General features: G+C 34.7%; 1 long non-coding RNA gene across 5 annotated transcripts; it reads right to left on the reverse strand.

Annotated features, from left to right (window-relative positions):
* Positions 1-13,815: 13,815 nt before the first annotated feature.
* On the reverse strand, positions 13,816-16,547 carry LOC145018498 (uncharacterized). Of its 5 annotated transcripts, none has more exons than XR_013667043.1 (4): positions 16,133-16,547; positions 15,549-15,728; positions 14,965-15,047; positions 13,816-14,678 (listed from the first exon to the last, which is right to left on the reverse strand). It is a non-coding gene; the product is annotated as an uncharacterized LOC145018498 (long non-coding RNA). The 5 variants fall into 5 exon arrangements; XR_013667041.1 differs by having other exon boundaries at positions 13,816-14,443; positions 14,592-15,047; XR_013667042.1 differs by adding an exon at positions 15,779-15,924 and having other exon boundaries at positions 13,816-15,047; positions 15,549-15,645.
* Positions 16,548-20,916: the final 4,369 nt, after the last annotated feature.

The raw sequence follows: 20,916 nt of genomic DNA on the forward strand, positions 1-20,916 counted from the left end.
TCTTTCTACTTATAGAATATGCTAGATTCTAACATTCTATACAACAATCCTTTCGTAATATCATTGCACCAAAGTCACAAAGACTATTGCCAATGATATTACAAAGTCCTCTATCGGATATTGTTACAAGACAATTCCTTAGATATGATGTCTCTCACTCAAAGTACATTCTTTGAACATCCTTTTGCATAAAAGTTTCTAATCTGGACATAGATTTTCAATATTCAATTCCCAATATGGACACGCTTCCATATTTTCCATTTGACAACTCATTCTTAATAGAATCTTTCCTATTCATAATAATGTCGATATAGTCCATTCAATACCATGCTTCTAACTACTCACAAGTAACCAATCCTCGTCGAACTTTGGATTGTCCTTTGATAGTTGTTTAATTATTTTAGTCAAAACCGATCCTAGTCCATTTTCCCTCTAAATGCGCTAGACATTTGGAAAATTTTAGAATGGTCAAACATTAAAGCATTTGCAATCGATCCTATACCCGAAGCGTATGGGACACGATGCATAATGTTTTATTTGCTATGTTCTCAAAATTCGAATTGTGAAGAGGAATGCCGTAATCATAATCGAAATTTTAAGAAGACATTATATACCTTTAACTAAATTTATCAACATTTCTCAACCTAATCCTTTAGATTTGAAATGAAGCATAATATTCTCTCCCTTAATTATAGCAAAACAACTTTACAACCCTTACAACTTTGCAAGGTATAACTCTTGTTTTCCATAATTAATATTGCCAACTTGCAAAACTTTTCATAATAATCATACAATCATAACTTTTATGCTCCCACTATCATGATGATTACTATATAATAAAAAACATAACACTTATGCTCCCACTAGCTTCGACATGTGTTCAAAACATCTTAACTTCCAGAAAAACAATACCTATTGAATTTCTTAAGTCCATGTTTCTAATACTTAATGCTTTGATAATCTTTTATCAAGGCCTCTTAAGCTTATACACCTTTGCCTTAGATAGTTCATATGTGTGTCTAAACAATTAAGACTAATTGCCAAACCTCACAATTCAAATCGTGGAAAGGGATACCGTAACCATAATTGAATTCGAGAATGCAACTTTACAATCACTATCTTCTTAAAATCTTTCTTAGTGAAAGCATTTCCTCACAATCATTTTCATGAAGGAGGAAATCTTATGACACTTTGATTTTAATGGTGTATATGTTCCTATCCATGTGAATTTGTCAAAACCAAAGTTTACGACAAATTCAAACTCATATGGACCAAACTCTTTTAATCTTGATTTCTTGCCTTATAGTAGCTGCCCACCACGTCTTCCAAGTAGTTAAGCAGCTCACCTTTTCCTATCAATTTACCTTTCATTGATTAAGGTGCTTTGCCTTTTATGCGTTCAAAATGAGAACTCATACGACTCACATGCATAATTAACTCAATTGGAACAGCACAGGATCAAAATATTGTCAACATGATAGGTTGTAAAACTCAACTCGTGTGCTAGTGATGATCGTTAAGGTTTATTTGATTTGTTCTTGAAAACTTTCAAGAGCATTAAGACTCCCACTGACTCCTTGACATATAAGATTCTTTTGTCAATAACCATTTCTTGACAAACAAATCTTCAAGAGTTAGTGTAGCTTTTATCAAAACACTTCATAAATTGGTCCTAGTTGGTCTTTGTCTTATCCAAGACATCACAACTTTCCACATTTGATAAATGCTATAAACCTTCTTAATACTTTTCCACTCAATGTCACAATCTTAACTCTAAGACTTGTTTTGGAACGAAGTATGATTGACTTCTTGATTTAACCATTTCTTCAATTCTTGATTCCTCTTCTTAGACATGCAATTGTACTAAGACTCACTTAGAGGATCGATTGAGATATGGTTATTAATCATTAAGACCTATCATAAAGCATAAAACGTACTCTCCCTTCTTCTTAGAATGGAGAAACTTTTATCTTTCTGTCTACTTGATTCTTCTTATTCGTTCTGCTATTGATTTAAAGCTTTTCAATCAATTCAGAATTACACTTTATCTTATAAGTATAATCATATTTACTAAACCTTTAGTAAATCATGACGAATATCTTGTTACTCTTATGGTGGACTTGATCAATACGCAACTTTGTGTACCCGATCTCCTAGTCCTTCACTTGACACTTTGTCAACGAATTAGTCTAATTTCCAAATATGAAATTTCTCATTCATCGTGCAACCAAGTTGCATGATTCCAAGTTTCTGTCCAATTGAAACTTGGGCAATGAGAAACTCTCCCTATTTGGTAAATTCTCGACATTTCCATAAATAAGATAATAAGAACCAAATCCATTATTGCTAATAATAGAAACATTCAAATATCAATTTTTCATATACGCCATTGCAAGGATAAATAAATAATATAAAATCAAAATTTATTTTAATGCGGAAAAATTTGTCCTTACAATGCAATTCATTGAAAAACTATGCTAATACATCTTTCTTAGCAATCTAATTCTAACTCTAAGTAGTAGCTCAAGAGTCTAATCTTCGAGAAATGTGATCGAAATCCATTCCTTCACGGTTAGATTTTGCTCACTTCTTCCCTTAAGCTTCCTTTCTTTTCTTCGATTCTACAAAACATCATTTGTAATCTTATCACATTAAGAATCTAGAATAGAGGCTTAAAAGAGTTAGTTAATGGATTTTACCTATAATAGAGCCATACGTTTCGACTCTCCCGTCTGTTAGATCTCTTAGGTAAATTGGGGCAGCTTCGTCTCCAATGCCCTTTCTCTTGGCAATAAAAGCAAATTGACTCCTTTGGAACATGACATGAAACTACTTCAGACATTGCCTTTCTCTTATGATCAAACTTTTCGATCATGGCATATCTTTCGTTGCCATTGTCTATATCCATAGAGGTCTTGAAGGCAGATTCACCAATCAACTTTGCTTTTCTATTGCGCCAAACCATTTCTGATTCAGCAGCAATAAGCGTATAGGTGAGATCTATAAGGGTCACGTTGCGGTTCGTCATATAGTACTCTCTTACGAACTCACTATATGAGTTAGGAAGTGACTGAAGAACCCAATCAATAGCCATTTCCTCACAGACAACGGATTTCAACATTCTTAACCTATCAATGTGTGACTTCATCCCTAGGACGTGTGCACACACCGACTTTCCTTCTTTATGTTTACTTGCCAAAAAGGATTGAGTGATCTTGAACTTTTCAAGCCTTTGAACTTGTGGGTTAGGGAGAATAATTGGAGGAGGTGGAGGAAGTGAAGCATGATTTCTTGTTCCTCGATCGAATCGTGGAATATCATCTTCATGTGGAAAGCTTGTTCCACGGGATTTGGGAAGACCATAGTTGTCGAACTTTGACATCTACAAAACGGGAGAAAATGAATTCAAGTTAGTTGATTGATTGAGTCCTTAGTAAATCACCCAAATGAGATACTAAGGCTAGGATCCAACACGATACGCTACAACCTAGAAAAGGGATGTCGTAATCTAGTTGCAGAATATTTGAAGGTAAGTGAATGACGATTCACTAATTTCCAGCATGAAAAACGAAAAAATAAATTTAAGTTTTAAATCTATGAAAACTCCTAGATCCTTTGAGATTCATTGAACATTTCAATGGCATGTTTAAATCTCGATATGCCCCTCTTGTTTGTGACTGGGATGCCGAGGATCACAAAGCGGGTGTGAATAACCATACAAACTTACATGGTGCCTCACATGTTACAATCACCTATTCGATGTGCTGGTAAACCACACGTGCTCCACCGAACTATGACAAACATTGAGTCACCCTTTGCTACCTTTGCTTAGAACCATTTAGTGTGCCGGTAAACCACACACGCTCCACTAACGTCTTCGCAAGGGCACAAAGTGTAATTTCATGGAATTACATCAATTCACTTTTGCCTAAGTAACTAAGATTGAGAATTTGAAAAACATTTAGTTACTTTGTGTTTCATTATACTTATAATGGAAGGCTTCGTCCTCTCCTACCCATTCGGCTAACGACCCTCCACTAGTCAAGAGTGCGGTGGGTAAGAGTGGACACCCATTTAATCGCCATATTATAGGCAATTTCCTTAAACACCCCTTATAGACTAGCTTTGTGAATGAGGCCTACTAACGGTAAGACTGACTTTTACTCATACATATATATAATGTCAGACTTTTAATGTTATATATATAGTATAGGGTGTATTTTACACTTTTAAAATACTAGGTGGTCAAATTTAACAATTATACCTTTAATTCAATTAAATTGTAAACCTAAACTTTTATGGATTTATTAAACCTCTTGTAATTATACACCTTAGTTAATTAATAAAACCATAAGGGTGTGAATTGAACTTTTCAAAACATTACTAGGGTTTTAGAATTTAACATTCCTAATTAAATTTTTAATCAACTTTTAAATTCCAAAACTTGAGGTTAAGTTTTGAAACATTTCAAAACATTAGGGTTTCAACTATTTAAATTTCAAAACAACAAAACTTTTGGGTTCAAATTTAAACTATAAAACCTAAAGGGGAAAATATGAACCTTTTCATAACAACAAGGATCAAATAACAAATAATCTAAATTAACATTTAATCACATAATTATCCATATTTGATTTATTTAATGATTTCTTGCAAAACAATTTATCAATTTAATTAAAATAATTAATCAATTATCACATAAGGAAACAAATATTTTATTAATTGATATATATCTTCAATTAGATCAAGAATATACTCATATATATCATAAAACCGGATTTATATTGATCTAATATGATAAAGTAACTATCCTAAAGCAAAAACAGCAAGAAATCCCGAGATATACTCCATCTGACGAGTTGACTCGTCGAGTCAAGCTTGGACTCGTCGAGTCTGCATGGACTCGGCGAGTCCAGCCTCCAGAAATTAAAAAATCAAATTTTTGAACATGTAATGCATCAATGCAATTGAAACCAGTCTAGGCTCTGATACCACTGATGGGTTTCTGTCCTAAGAACATCCTATGTGCTCATACAAACCCTAATGCTTGGATCTAGGTTTCTCTATTGTACATGCAAGTTATCCAAGACTATAAACCCTAATTCTAGCATTCAAGTAATCATATTAACATGAGAATAGGTTTATAATGTTACCTTGATTGTTATGTAGCAATAACAATCCCAAATCTCCTTGTATTGACTTTGGAAGGCTTAGAGTCACAAGTGTCACTCCTCTAATGGTTCACAAACACCATAAGCAAGAGGATGAAGAGGAGAGAGGATGGAGGCTTCCAAAAAAACGTCTACAAAACCCTAGAGGAGGCTTAGCCACGTTTTTGGTCCTTAAGGGATCTATATATAGTGAGGCAATTAGGGTTATCTAACAAGGAAACCCTAATTTGGATGCTTAAGCCCTAAGCAACCCATGGAGCCCTTTCCTTAATGCCTTGGACGATTTCATATGGGCTTCCCCCATAGAATTCGTCCACCTCATAATATAAGGCAATCCATGGCCCAAATTGTAATTATCTAATAATTACAATTCCAGTCCCTTAAGTTTAATTAATCTCTTTTAGTCACAAAACTAATTACCAATTAATTATTGACTAATATTAATTAAACAATATGATTTCTACTTTAATATATTATTCCCATAATATATTAATAAATCATATTTAATCCTTTCTCTCCATAATTCATCCTATCAAGTTGCTTTGGTGAAGGCAACCTTAAAGGACCATGCACCATCGGGTCAAGTACATACCAAAATAGTTATGGACTTAGACACTAATCCAACATTTCAGACACTTAATAAGAATTGTTATTTCATCAAGGAATTGTTATGTCACTTTGAATACGAAATTGTACACTTTGACTAAAAATTTTAGACATTTAATAAGAATTGTAATTCCAATAGGGAATTGTCATTTAATAATGCCTTATTCTTTTCCTAAAAATGTGGTTCATTAAACTCATTTTGCAATCATCTTTCTTTCAACTTATTTAAGTTATATCGACATATTTGAAAATAAGTTCATTAGATGGAGTTCACTACCACATCTGTAACGACTTGGATCTTTTATACATCTAGTCTATGGGAAATATTAGAGTTTTTCTTACAATGTGGATTTCTAAACAAATTAAAACCTTTTACTTCCCAGGACAAATCATAGGTTTACAATAAAATCTTACATACAATTAGAACAACAAGGAAAGTTACATATATAACAACATGCTATCTATTTCTTCCTTATGCCCTGGTCTTTTCTTCTGGAACCACGACTGCTACAACCCGAACCTGCAAAACATAAAACTAATGCAGCAATGAGTTATTCTTCTTTCTTCTTTCTTTCTGTTTCATCCGACTCTTTCTCTCATAGCATACACTGCCATTCTTTTATTTTCTTTCATCTATCTCTTATACTCTTTCTCTTAGCCTCTTAACATGCTCTTCTCATACTTTGTCACTTTCTATTCTATTCTATATCTCTACTCTTAGCCTCTTAACAGGCTCTTCTCATACTTTGTATCTATCTTTTCTCTTAGCCTCTTAACAAGCTCTTCTTATCTAGACGAACTTATAACATCTCATACTCTACTCTAAGGGAACACCACCCGTCTTTCATTACTGGTCACGCTCACTTAGTCTTACTCATCTATCATATGATCCCTCGTATACCCTTAATCTTTCTCCTTACTCTTGAATCCCTCACATATTCCTTACTCTCAATCTATCACAAATTACATCTAAGTTCTTACAAAGAACTCTCTTATCTTTTCCTTTCAAGGAACATTTATCTATCTTCTCTAACCATACCAATTCTATATTCTTGCAAGAATCATCTATCTACATTCCCCATAGGAAATCATCTATCTCTTTCCCTATAGGTACATAATCTTATTCATAAAGGAATCGTACTCTTTGTCCCCCAAGAACCTCTACTCTATTCCTGAAGGAATCTTACTCTTTGACCCCATGGGAACCTCTAATCTTCCTGAATGTATCTCACTCTTTGACCCCATGGGAACCTCTCATCTATTCCCGAACGAATCTTACTCTTTTCCCTGTAGGAACCTCTACTCTATTCCCAAAGGAATTCTCTATCTCTTGTCCATGAAAGAACCATACTCTCATACCAGAAGGAACCTTCTATCTCTCGTCCCCTTAGGAACCTTACTTTTGTCCCCAAAGGAACCTTCTATCTTTCGTTCCTACGGGAACCATACTCTTACTCCCAAAGGAGTCATGCACTTTGTCCCTATAGGAACCTTTATCTTTATCCCCAAAGGAACCTCTGTCTTGTAGCACCTGGTTCATGGGATGTAAAATTTATCTAAGTGTTGGTCATTTTTAGCCTTGGACTCGGGGAGTTGTAGGTCCGACTCGCCGAGTAGGGACCGGGTCTGGGGGCACGTTTAAGTTGGCAACTCAGCGAGTCCATATTCTGGACTCGGCGAGTCACCGCTGTTTGATGAATCCCTAAATTTCAAGGGTTTGCACCATATTTAAACCCTAATTTCCGCCCCAAGCTCGCCCCCATTCACCCTCAGAGCTCCCAACATCGTTTTACCCTTATTCCTTGTGAGATTGAAGTGTTTTGGTGTGTTCTTGAAGTTTTTGAGGATAAAGAAGAGTAGATCAAGAAGAGGAGAAGGAGGCCAAGCATCTTTGTGACATCTCAACGTTTTCCTTGAGGTATAGCTCGTTTCCCCTCTGTTTTCAAGCTTGTAGTCCCTATTAGCTTCATGAAAGTCCTTCTTGAGCCATTCCCCAAGCTTGTTTGTGCTTTGTGGGTTGTAAAAAGTTGTTAGCCTTTAGATCTAGGCATGATTTAGTCCTTGGAGCTTGGATCTACTGCCTTTATGAAGTCATATTGCATGAAAGTCCTAGATCTACCCCTTTTGGTGCACTTTGAGCCCTAAAACCTTCATTGGTGATTATCTACACGTAAAGTTGGAAACTTTACGTGTAAACCAGGCCCTAGGAACCCAGATATATGAATGGCATGGGTTGGATTCAAGAAAAATCGCGTGTATAGTTTTTGCATGAGGCAGACTTGGCGAGTCGTTCATCTGACTCGGCGAGTCGGGTCGCGAGTCCCCGGGTTTTTTCCCTTTTCGTGTTTGCGGGTTGGAGTAGTGAGTCATAGGGTATGACTCAGTGGGTTGGAAGCCAGACTCACTCATGAAGTCACTCGGTGAGTCAATGCTATGACTCGGCGAGTTCATTGCAATCTTCTTGTCTCAAGAACAACTCGGCGAGTCACAGCTTAGAGTGTTCTTCGGATGAAGGCGAACTCGGCGAGTTTTTCGTACAACTCGTCAAGTAGGATGAAGGACTATTGGACTTGGGTATAAAGAAAGGGACTCGGCGAGTTGGCAAGCCAACTCGGCGAGTCTGGTAAACTGGAAGTTAACTGTGACTTGACTCATGACTTGTTAAGGGTAAATGGACAATTTACCCTGAGGGCGGTTAGCAGTATTTGACTAAGTGTTTGGTGGGAATTACAGTCGGAGGATTTCCGGAGCAGCAGCAGCAGACAGACCATTCCCACACAGATCAACAGCTACTACGAGGTGAGTTACCTTCTAGTAGCGGTGGGTCTAAGGCCACAATGTCGGCCCACCAGTAGGAGATGTATGATAGATGATTGTCTTTGTGATATCATCTAGGTTTGCTACTACCTGATATGTTATATGTTAGCATGATATGTTGTATGTGATAGTAGTAGAGTTCGGTTGTTAGGACCGAAGGGTAGTCAGACACCCCAGATACGTCTGACAGTATATGATGATATGTTTGCATGCTGGCTTTTTATGTTATATGTGATAGAGGTAGTTGGAGGGGGACTAGTCCCTGGATTCGGTTGCTAGGACCGAAGGGTAGTTCAGGCACCCCAGATATGTCTAATAATATGTTATGTTATGATATATGTGATAGTAGCAGTAGGGGGGGGGGGGTGAAATAGTCCCCGAGGTTCGGTCGTCAGGACCGAAGGGTAGTCAGCACCCCAGAATGGCTTGACATGGGTAGTCAGCACCCCAGAATGGTCGTACCGGGTAGGTCGGGCACCCCAGAAATGCCTGGAAATATGTTTGATATGTGATTGTATGGTATGCGGTATGATGGGGGAACTCACTAAGCTTCATGCTTACAGTTTTCAGTTTTGGTTTTAGGTACCTCTTCTTCGAAGGGGAAAGAGCTGGCACGGTAGCGGCCCTTCACACACATGCTCCGTATTCCGCATCATGAGATCTTCCTAGGGATTTGTACTCTGTCATTATTATGTTTTATGAAATGTTTTCCAGACATGCGATATCTTTATAAAATGTTATGATCAGTAAACGTTTAATTCGAATGTTTTGCTAAATATATGTTTTCAAAAATGAAATTTTTGGCTCGTATTTTTGGGGTGTTACATGTCTTTTGTCCCATGGACAATCCACATCTATGTCTCATCAAAGGACCTTCCAATCTTTCTCTTCTACTACTTAATTCATTAAGTACTTAATCTTTATCTATGTCCAATAACATATTAGCATTATATAATACCATTGATTTCTAGACATAGATACATACTCTTATGATTATACTACATATAATCATCTTCTATCTCTATATACTTTCTCTTAGGTATTTTAACAAATACCTTTGTCATTTCCAACCATATATAGGACTATATTACATATAATCCTATTATTTATTTATTTATTCATATGGATATTACTCATAATACCCATATATTTCTTTGTACATAAACATATGCTTTAGTTATACATACATGCTCAGGTATATGGTCTTACATGTACAACCACAAGCATTGAATCTTACACAATATCATATTCTACATGACCATTCTTTTCTTTCTCTATGTCATGCTCATGTACATGACTATTTTCACATAAGCATACATGTATACACACATAAAATGTAAAGTTAACTTAAAGAGAAAGTGAGAGATATAACTCACCATATTAGTTAGTGAGGACTAATTGTCCTATTTTGGCTCCTCTCCTCAATTGGTGCATCTTGATCTATCTTCTTCACTCTTAGTCCTAATCATACATACATACAAGTTTCTTATTACTTGTCTTATCCTATTAAGAGATTTTGACCATCTAATTCTAAATAACCACTTAATCGATCATAATTCTATCTTTTCATTCTCTATGTAACGTCTAAAAAATACCGACATTTAAATATGTCAAAACCATTAATTCATTATCTCAAAGACGGCCAAAATAAAAGTATTCGAAATATCATAGCAATTGGTAAACATTCAGTGTAGAATAAATCTCCAAGTGATGTAGTGCGATCAAGAAGGGCCCTTCTTTTTGAAACCAGAAATACCTAAAAACATTTTAAATATAAACCGTAAGCACAAAGATTAGTGAGTTCCTCAAAATATCACAAACTATACATACACCTGGCCCCGCTCGGTACATATCTGTCAGTAACATGTGGTGGGCCCCACCCGATATACATATAAACACATGTAAGAGTCACAAAGACAACTAGGATCCTACATATATATTCTACTAGGACGACATTGATGCCTTCGAACCACAAGTATAATGAGGAGACTCACCCTGATTGGCAGCCGAATAATAATAATCATACTTGAGCTGTTGCTACCAAAAGCTCCTTACACTAAACATATCCATAACAACCCTAATTAACAATTAAGGTAAATTTACTAACTTATCGAGTTCAAAATATCAGGGCTAACCGTTATTTGGCCAAAATACCATTTTTCCCTTCCAATTCTTAAACCCCTCATAGTTGGCCAAAAGTTAAACTGTTCAAAAAGCCAACAGTAAACCTTTTGTTGACCTACGTGTTGCGTACTTTAAATCTATGTTGGACATATAGCCTTCATCCAGAAAAACAAGCCTCCAATAGGCTACGTGGGGCGTAATCTGGATTACGCACGACGTACTGCCTCAAGTTCTAATACTCACATTAACCACTTATTTCATTAAGACCTTTCACTCAAAGCTCAGATCTGGTTCCTAATAGCTCCATAATGGATAAAACTTTGAACTCCATTACGCTGGTGTAGACAACCAAGACCTAGTCTTTATTTCTCAAAAGGGACAAAAATACATCTTTCTAATCTTAATCCATTAAGTATTGGTTTCTGATCTTCATTTAAGAATCATTATGATGTTTAGATGGATGACGTTTACAACTTTATCTATAACAAGGTCACAAAATTTCAAGATCTAAACTTTATGCCATGTGGCAAAAAATTTCTTTATTTATTAGGGAAGAAGCATATCGGTTATTAAACCAAACACCTCACGGAATGGAATCTCACATTCCAATTCCTTCAAACACCTCCGGAATCCATAACCATGATGTTTATGTCCATAAAGTTATTTCATACAATTGGTTTTTTTTTTTTGCAGGGAATACTCAACATCTCATCAACATTTGATAGTCAGACACATGATGTGGAGAGTTCTTTAGTTGCAAGGGGAGATTTTTGGAGGGTAGAAGCGTCATATAGGTGTGCCACATCAGCAAACGAGAATCCATCTCTATTTCTTGTCTAGCTTGGACATGTACTTTTTATTCGTGATTCTACTCTTCTTTTACCTGTTCATTTGTCTAAACAACATTTGCTTTGGTATGGTTATGATAGAAAGGTATATATATATATATATATATATATATATATATATATATATATATATATATATATATATATATATATATATATATATATATATATATATATATATTCACCAATTGTTTCTATAACATTTTGGTTTTCTAAAAAAGGTTTATTCAAGAATTTCATTTTTTTTGTTTATTAGAATGGAATGCACTCTCTTTGTCCGGTTGTGTGGTCGAAACATAGAAGGTGGCTTTTGATGTCCATGATTTGCTTTAATCCACTGGCGTGTGTAAGTACAAAACTACCCTTTTGCTCTTGTTCTTTCGGTTATAACCCATATAAATATAACTAAATTTTAGTGATACAAATATCATGGAATGTAATTACTCATTCCATTACCTCACTTATTCCATTCCACCCAACTACACAAACCTCAAAACTTTGTTCTGAACTTACATTTTTCTTGTAAAAGATTTTGCAGTCATTTATGGATTTACAGTTTCCAAACGGCCAACTAACCTGTGTGGGCTGGTGAAGGCATATCTAATAATAATAATAATAATTATAATAAAAATTAATATACAATGCTAGAAATTGGAAAACTAATATCGCGAGTCTCAAAATTCTTGTATTCATTATTGTTGTGTTCACAAAACTTTTCAGTATTGTAAATTATCAAAACTTTTTGATGCTATATATTAGCTTTTTTTATTTGTATATTTTATATAAACAATAAACTTATCAATATTTGACAATATGTTACATAACTTCATCAATATTTACCGAGATTTACGATTTACAATAATAATGATAACAATAACACTAATAGTAATAATAAAAACCCAAATTTCTATCATTTAAATATAAAATTACTATTGTAATGGTTTTTACACTAATATAAAGTTCAATAAAAAAAACTTTCATGATAACAATTAATTTTTTAACATAAATATGAAAATATTGTTATGGTAGTTACATTTTGAGAATTTATTATTGTACTTGCTACTTATATCAATGTACTAAATTAGAATATACATATTTGATAAATGGAAGACAACCTAAATGATCCAAGTATCACATAAATTCTTATATGAGTTTATTTTCTTTTACTATGAGGATACCAAAAAAAATCTTTTACTATAAGGATACCAAAAACCTTTTAGAGGAGCGCCGCAAACAATTAATTTTGATATTGAAAGAATAAGAAAACCAACGTTGACACAATAATAAGGTACATGTAATTAAAATGCTATAGCACTAATAGTAATAATAAAAACTCAAATTTCTATCATTTAAATATGAAAAATACTATTATAATTGTTTTTACACCAACATAAAGTTCGATATCTTCAAAATTGAGGTGCCTTTCCATCATTACTTGCAAATGATAGTTTGATGCAATAATAAACTTATCAATATTTGACAATATCTTACATAACTTCATCAAAAGTGGGGCATAATAATTTAATGTAAATGATGGTTTGATGCTATAATATAGAAATTAACTATTTCATCATTACTTGAAAATATTCAAAATTGAGGTGTCTTTTTATATCATGTGCCAAACAATCTCCATCACGCTTTGTTTGAATGAAAGTATATACTTACCCTAATTTGTATGGTCTTGAAATCAAGTGCACAAGTAAGATGGACAGTATAATTATCAATAAAGTATTCTAAAATCAAAATATGAGAAGATAAGTAAAACTGCATCCACATAACCTAGATAAATAAATAAATAAATCCACCTTATCAATTTATTTTTGACATTTTTTTAATTTTGAATTATTTAAAAAAATACATGTTATAATAAATAAATAAATGAACCTAAATTGTTATTCTTAGCATTTTAACCCTTCTATAAAAACACTTCATACATATTATAATTCTAAATAAAAATTGTCATCATTTCCAAAAGTAACACTACCCCTTTGTAGTTCACACATTTACTTTGTTGCAAAAAACCAAAAACCAATCATTTCGCATCCAAATTGAGCAAGATGCCTTTTGACTTTATAAATCAAAATTCTCTTTCAAAAGAGACAACATATATAGGCAAACCAAATTTAAAGGCAAACATGTCAATGCAGAAACATTCATGAAGATTTCAAACTCACAGTTTATACAAATATATTAGTTGAGTTTTTTAATGTAACAGCCGCCAAAAACAAATTAGAATCGGTAACTCAAAGTTGTATTAGAGAAACTATCTATTTTATTTGAGAGATAAATACTCAGAAAAAGTTTACAAAAAACAAAAAAACAAACTCTTTTGTAGAATTCCCACACAACACTTTGTTCCAAGATTTGACCATTTTACCCTTGGGACTGCCCTTACCTGCTATGAGTTTTGGATCTATATAGATATTATCTTTTTAAAGTTTTGCTCATTTTCCATGTACATCCCAACCGCCTTGCTTTTTCTTTTCATGTTATGACCTTTTTGCCCCTAACTCTGATAGGAAGGTTAAATGGGCCTAGTTATATTATTTTATCTCACTAACACATGTTTTTATTTTACACAAATACAAAATAGTTAAATGGAATATCATTTTAGCAAAAAATCATCTTAGGAGCCTCATCCTACCATCCAAGCTCCTTTTTATGCACCTTCAATAAAAACCGTAAAACCGACAATTGAAAGGATTAAGTGTTTAATTACTGACTATATCAGATGAATTGAAAAAAATTACATGCGTATTAATATAATTTCGTCATTTGCCCTTTAACACATGACTTTCCAAATACCATCATGAATGGAATTAAAATTGGATTATTCTTGGACATGTTGCTCCTCCTAACCTTCAATAATTCCTTGACCTATACAAATATATAATTTCAAAAGTTACCTGAGTGCTTCTATATCATCTTTCAAAGCCTAGGCCTACTAACTTCTTTTATATAGCTGCGAATATACAAAGTTCCACAAAAATTACAAAGAAATGAACACAAAGAAACTTAAATATACCAGGATTGTTGTAGTTTTTGATGTGTTAAAATATTTGTTATTATGTGGCGTCATCCGATATAGGAAATCGCCAATTGGGTTGACAACCTGGAAAAAACTTTGATATAGTCTTAGAATCCCTAGAAATTAGCATGAAACTCGTCTCAAAATCCTAGAATAATTCGTTATTTGCATAATCCATAAGAAAACAATAGAATACACTTTATTATTCCTCAATAGGCTGGAAGGTATACACTTGTAACCATGTTAGTTTCGTTTGTTGTGATCTTAGAACAAATAAAAAAGGACGAACACCCCTGAATCCGTGTGTGAATATATATACTTCGGTGGTTGGTAAGAAACTATATACATTTTAGTAAATAATACAATTTACCTGAATGAAGTTCAGGAGAGAACAAAATTTTTATGTTGTTGTGACTCCTCTGTAGTGGAGTCCCTGGGTTCATTTTCCAAGATCTGGATATGAAGATGCCACATAATATCAAATAATCAACCATTTCTTAAAATTAAAATTTAAGGGAAGCATTTCTTCCCGAAACCAATAATTTGAAAGCATGAATTGTGGTCTTAACCTAGGAAACATAAAAATTTAAACTTGGGAATCAACATAACAAAAATAAATGGTTTTTTTAAAAGAAAATAGAGTAAATGATTAAAGAACAAAATGAAAAAATTATACCAATATGGACATTTTTCTAGGGCAACAATTTTGGAAAAACAATATGAAAAAGCATACCAGATGGTTCCATTTTTGCAATACAGTCCTTCAAGGTTATATATATATATATATATATATATATATATATATATATATATATATATATATATATATATATATATATATATATATATATATATATATATATATATATATATATATATATATATATATATATATATATATATATATATATATATGGTAGTTGTAAACAATTTTAGCTTAAATTCCAGATTTACCTCTTCATACACTCCCTACGTTCTCATAACCATTGATCAAGTATCGTCTCCTTGGTGGCCTTGAGTCATAAAAACATCATCTCATTCTCTTCCTCCACTTTCAAAATCAATAAACCATTAGATCATTCTTTTAAAATTCCAGAGCTTCTTCTCGTAAGCATATGAGAAACACTTGTCAACCTTGAAAAATTATGACCAATAATACATGTCAACAAAGAGAAAAGACAAACCATTGATTGAAAGCGCCTGATACACATCGTAGATGCCTTAGTGTTGAATATGAAATCACTAATCGGGGAGTACAAAAGAACCCATAAAATTGAAATCAACATCAACAATCTGATTAATGTTACCAATTCTCGGGTAGTTTGGTAGGCTGGAACACCAGTAAAAAAAACAAAGAAATCGCAATTGAGACTAATCGCAATTGATAGGGTAGGATGGTAAATACACATGAGACTCATCGGTAGGGGTTGTTTGACTTTTAACCAGGTATTGACACCATATGCACAAGTGCAATAACTCTTCAAGCTTTAGCTAAAAGGATAGAAATGGATCAAGAGAAAAACAAAAAGAAATCGCACCTGATAGAGAAAGAGAGACACAAAATCAGATCGTGGTGTGGTTCATCATCAGAATAATGGTGTAAGAGCAGAGACTATGTGGAGATGGTTAGGGTTGTGGAGACTGTTAGGGTTTCTCGTCATAACAGAAGGTAATATAGGAGTAAGAGAGGGGGTGGCAATGGCAGTGGCTAGATAGGGTTTTAAAAGCTGGATATTCATTAGACATAGGTGCGATTGGGGTTTTTGAGAAGAGAAACAAAGGTAAATAAAAATAGAGTTGCAAAGCGTCGATCATCTAGGTTAGAGGGAATCATCAGGAGGAAGAGCATTTGAGTGAGCGAGGATGGTGATACAGGAGGTCCATCAGAACTTTTTGAGAAGTCTCTCCCTACTTAGTGTCTCCAGCACCTCCTCAGGTGCTCCTCATGCTGCTCCTGAGTCTTGGAGTAAACCAAGATATTGTTGATGAAGACTATAACAAATCGGTCTAGCATCGGTCTGCATACGCGGTTCATGAGATCCACAAACGCGGTAGGAGAATTGGTGAGCCCAAACGGCATCACTACAAACTCATAATGACCATAACGAGTCTGAAAGGTTGTCTTTTTCACATCATCATCCTTGACTCGCATCTGGTGATAACCTGACCACAGATCAATCTTGGAGAACCAAGATGTACCCTGAATCTGGTGAAATAAGTCATCAATCCTCGGGATGGTTCTTCATCGTTACCTTTTTCGACTCCCGATAATCTATACACATCCGATGTGACCCGTCCATCTTCTTCAAAATTAGGATTGGGGCTCCCCATGGAAAATTGATCGGCCTGATAAATCATTTGTCTAACAGCTCCTACAGTTGTGTAGACGACTCCTGCATCTCAGGAGGAGCCAACTGATATGGTGCCTTGGCTATCGGAGTCGCACCAGGAACTAGGTCAATCCTGAACTCCACTTGCCTCTCCGGAGGTACCCCAGTAAAATCCTATGGGAACACGCCCGTGTATTTTTGTACGATCGGTACATCATCCATGGTAACCTTACCCTTATCGCGGGTATGCATGATATAAGCAACATAACCTGTGCAACCCTGCTATAGGTAGTGTCTCTCCCTTGCTGCTGAACACAAAGTCGGTCCACACTACGACCTCTCCCCCTAAATCAACAAACCTCCCCTGCTTGGGGTCCGAAATCATACAAGCTACTGATCTCAGTAGATCACTGCCCCATTAGGGCTCAACCAGTCCATACCTACAATAACCTTATTCCCTCGCAGGGGAATAGGGACTAACCACGGAAAATTGCTCATTGAACAACTGAAGTATACATCCCCGATGAACCCTCACAACCCGTACTGTCCTATCATCTGTGATCTCTACATCAAGATGATAGTCGAGCTCCCCCGAAGCTCTAACAAATCACTTACTAAGTGCAAGCGACACAAAAGATCGGGTAGCCCCCGAATCAAATAATACCAGAGAAAATATGTCGTTCACTAAGAACAACGTTATAATGAAACATATAAACATAAGCGACAAATCAAAATAAATAAAGATATAAGTAGAAGATGTATACCGGTCACAACATCGGGAGCTGCACGTGCCTCCTCTGTCAGCTGGAAGGTTCTATTCTTCGCCATAGGTGCCTCTATCCGGCACTAATGACCATTGGTAATCCTCAATGTAGCAGGAGCGGGTGCCGCCACCTGTCCTGATACTGCTAAAATCGGGTGCTAGGACCTCTTGTGGCCCCTCTGATAACACTGGAAGCAAATCAGATCTGATATTGTGGTGGTGGTAGTTGTAGATTCTCTGCTGACGTGACTAGCTCGGCCACACCTAAAACAGCTCGAACTACCCGACTTGCACGTATCCTCATGCGTCTTACCACACTTGCCGCTACAACCTCAGCCCGGCTAGCCCTTCTCTTAGTTGTTGGTTGCACGAAAACGTGCAAGTAGTCAGTACAAGCATATGAGTCAAAGTTTATCCATTCCTTTTACTCTTAATGGGATAAAAGCGATATTTGTGGGCCCCTTGATGATTTAGTGATGACAAAATGTAAGTGCTCGGCCGGGCCTGGACTGATTTGATTTGTTCAATTAGTCAGTCGTCATAAATTGGAAATCGGGAAACAACGGATGGACAAAGAGAATGATTATAATCCATGTATCAGTCCACATGATATCTAGAATGGAGGAATATATGATCATTTATCTAATGGACACATCATTAATTTGTTCAGAGTTCGACAACAGCTTTTGAGAGCTACGATTGTTAGTCGGGTTATGAAGTCGTACTTGCAATAATAGTTTTAGACTTATCCAAGTGGGAGACTGTTGGATTAGTGTCTAAGTCCATAACTATAATTCGTATATACTTAATCCAACCCGGCATGGTCCATTTGGGTTGCAGGACATCATGCATTTGGATATACTAAAATGAGAGAAATAACACTTAAGGTTTATTAATATATTATAAGTTATAATATATTAATAAGATTATTTAATTAGTATTGATCAAGAATTAATCTAGAATTAATTAAGTGATCAAAAGGAGACTAATTAAATATATGGGTAAATTATGTAAATCATCTATACTTGTATAGTGGGCTAATGCCCCATGGATTATCAAGTTGGGATAAAACCCATAGGATGCTTCATGGATGCTCCATGGTGTATTTGAACCCATCGATCCAAGGAAATGGAAAGCCATGAAAATTAGGGTTTACCCTATTTGTGTCACACTATATAAACATATCGTTCTTGTCAAAATTGGCCACTAGGTCTATGTATGGAGGGCAAGCCGATTTCGTGAAGTGATGATTTCTCTCATGTTAATTCCAAGTGAATTTGATGTTTTGTGAACCATTTGAGGTGTCACACTTGGGGCGCTAGGCTCTCAAGCTACATGGAATCAAGCACCAACAAAGAGGTGTGTCATTCTACTAGATTTTGTATTATTTGTACTTTATATTATGCTAGTTAGAGAAATACCTTGGAAAATGGATATTTGCATGTATAATAGAGAAAACATAGATCCAAAGTATTTAGGGTTGCATGTACACCATAGGAGTGTTAGAATGCTCAAAACCCATTAGTGGTATCAGAGACTAGGCTTGTTTTCACTTATACTTGATGCAAATTGGCTGAAAATCGAATTTTGGCACTGTCTGCACAGCAGACTCGCCGAGTCCATGATGGGACTCGATGAGTCCAAATGTAAACTCATCCAACTCACCGAGTTGGTTGATGTACTCGACGAGTTGGAACCCCAATCAGTATATCTTCGAGTTTTGGTGCTGGAATTGGTCTAGAATCATTACCTTTAACTGTTTTGGACTTATAAACCTAATTTTTAATGAGGTAATGATTATGCTAAACCAATTTCAATGCTATAATCAAAGTTTCAAGTTTTATATGTGTTTATTTAGTTCTTAAAAAATTTTGATTATGAATGTTCATGCTTATGAATTTTGGTAGATCATAGGAGTTATGTGCAAATTGTTTGTTAGTATAATTCTTGATCTCAATGAAATTGTATGGTGTCCATAACTTGTCCTCAAATTATGGATTATCAAGAGTTTTATGTTTCCTTGATTTATGAGTTAGTTTAGATTAATGAAAAAAAAATATGTTTTAGTTGTTTTCAATCCAAATTAATCTAGAGTTAGTTCATAAAATATGTTTTTGTAACTTGTCTTCAAGTTATATGAAAAGTCATATTTATGAATCTTAAAACTCATAAATGTGTCATAGGTTACATAAAAGATGAAGAGTGTTTTTCATTAAATGGTTTTATGACTCCATAACTTATCCTCAAGTTATGGATGTTGAAAAGTCACTTCCTTAAAATTGTTATTAAAAGATAAGGAGTTACATAAAAATGAAGAGTCTTCATTTTAATGAACCATTAAACTCATAAGTTATGAAATGAAAGGTTTTGAATAGTTTGAAAACTTGCCCTCAAGTTTTGAAATTTGTAAAGTCTCACTCACATTAATGCTTTAATTCCAAACTCTACAATTTTAAAAGTTAAAATTCAAACTTTATGGACTTCATTAAATTAATTAAAGTGTTTAATTAAAAGAGTTAATAATTCTATAAAGATATAAATTAAGAGTATAATTTAATTAATGGATTAAACCACCAAGTATTTTAAATGTTTTAAATACAACCTTATACTATTATTATAATTTTAATTATATAGATATGTATAAGATAAACTCAATATTACCATTAATAGGCCTTATTCACGAAGCCGGTCTATAAGGGGGGTATAAGGTTACTGCCTATAAAATGACAGTTTAATGGGTGTCCACTCTCACCCACCGCTTCCTTGACTGGTGAAGGGTTGTTAGCCGAATGGGTAGGAAAGGACTATAATTCTCCATTCATTAAAAATATAATGATAAATACTAAGTAACTAAACACTTATAAATTCCCAACCTTAGTTACTTAGGAAAATGTGAAAAGGTGCTAACCCATTAAATTACACTTTGTACCTTACCAAGTCGTTAGTGTAGCGTGTGTGGTTAACCGGCACACTAATAAGGACTAGTAAGAGTGGCAAAGGGTAACTTGACTTTATTATAGATCGGTGGAGCGTGTGTGGTTAACCGGTACATCGATTAGGTGATAACGTTAAGGATACCAAGTCAATTTGCATGGTTAGCTACACCTTGTTTGTGATCCTCGGCATCCCAGTCACAAACTTGAGAGGGCGCAATCGAGATTCAAACATGCCATTGAAAGTTCAATGTATCTCAAAAAATCTAGGAGTTTCAAACATGCCATTGAAAGTT

This window comes from Lactuca saligna, chromosome 9 (genome assembly GCF_052625555.1).
Source record: "Lactuca saligna cultivar CGN05327 chromosome 9, ASM5262555v1, whole genome shotgun sequence".
Lineage (NCBI taxonomy): Eukaryota > Viridiplantae > Streptophyta > Magnoliopsida > Asterales > Asteraceae > Lactuca > Lactuca saligna.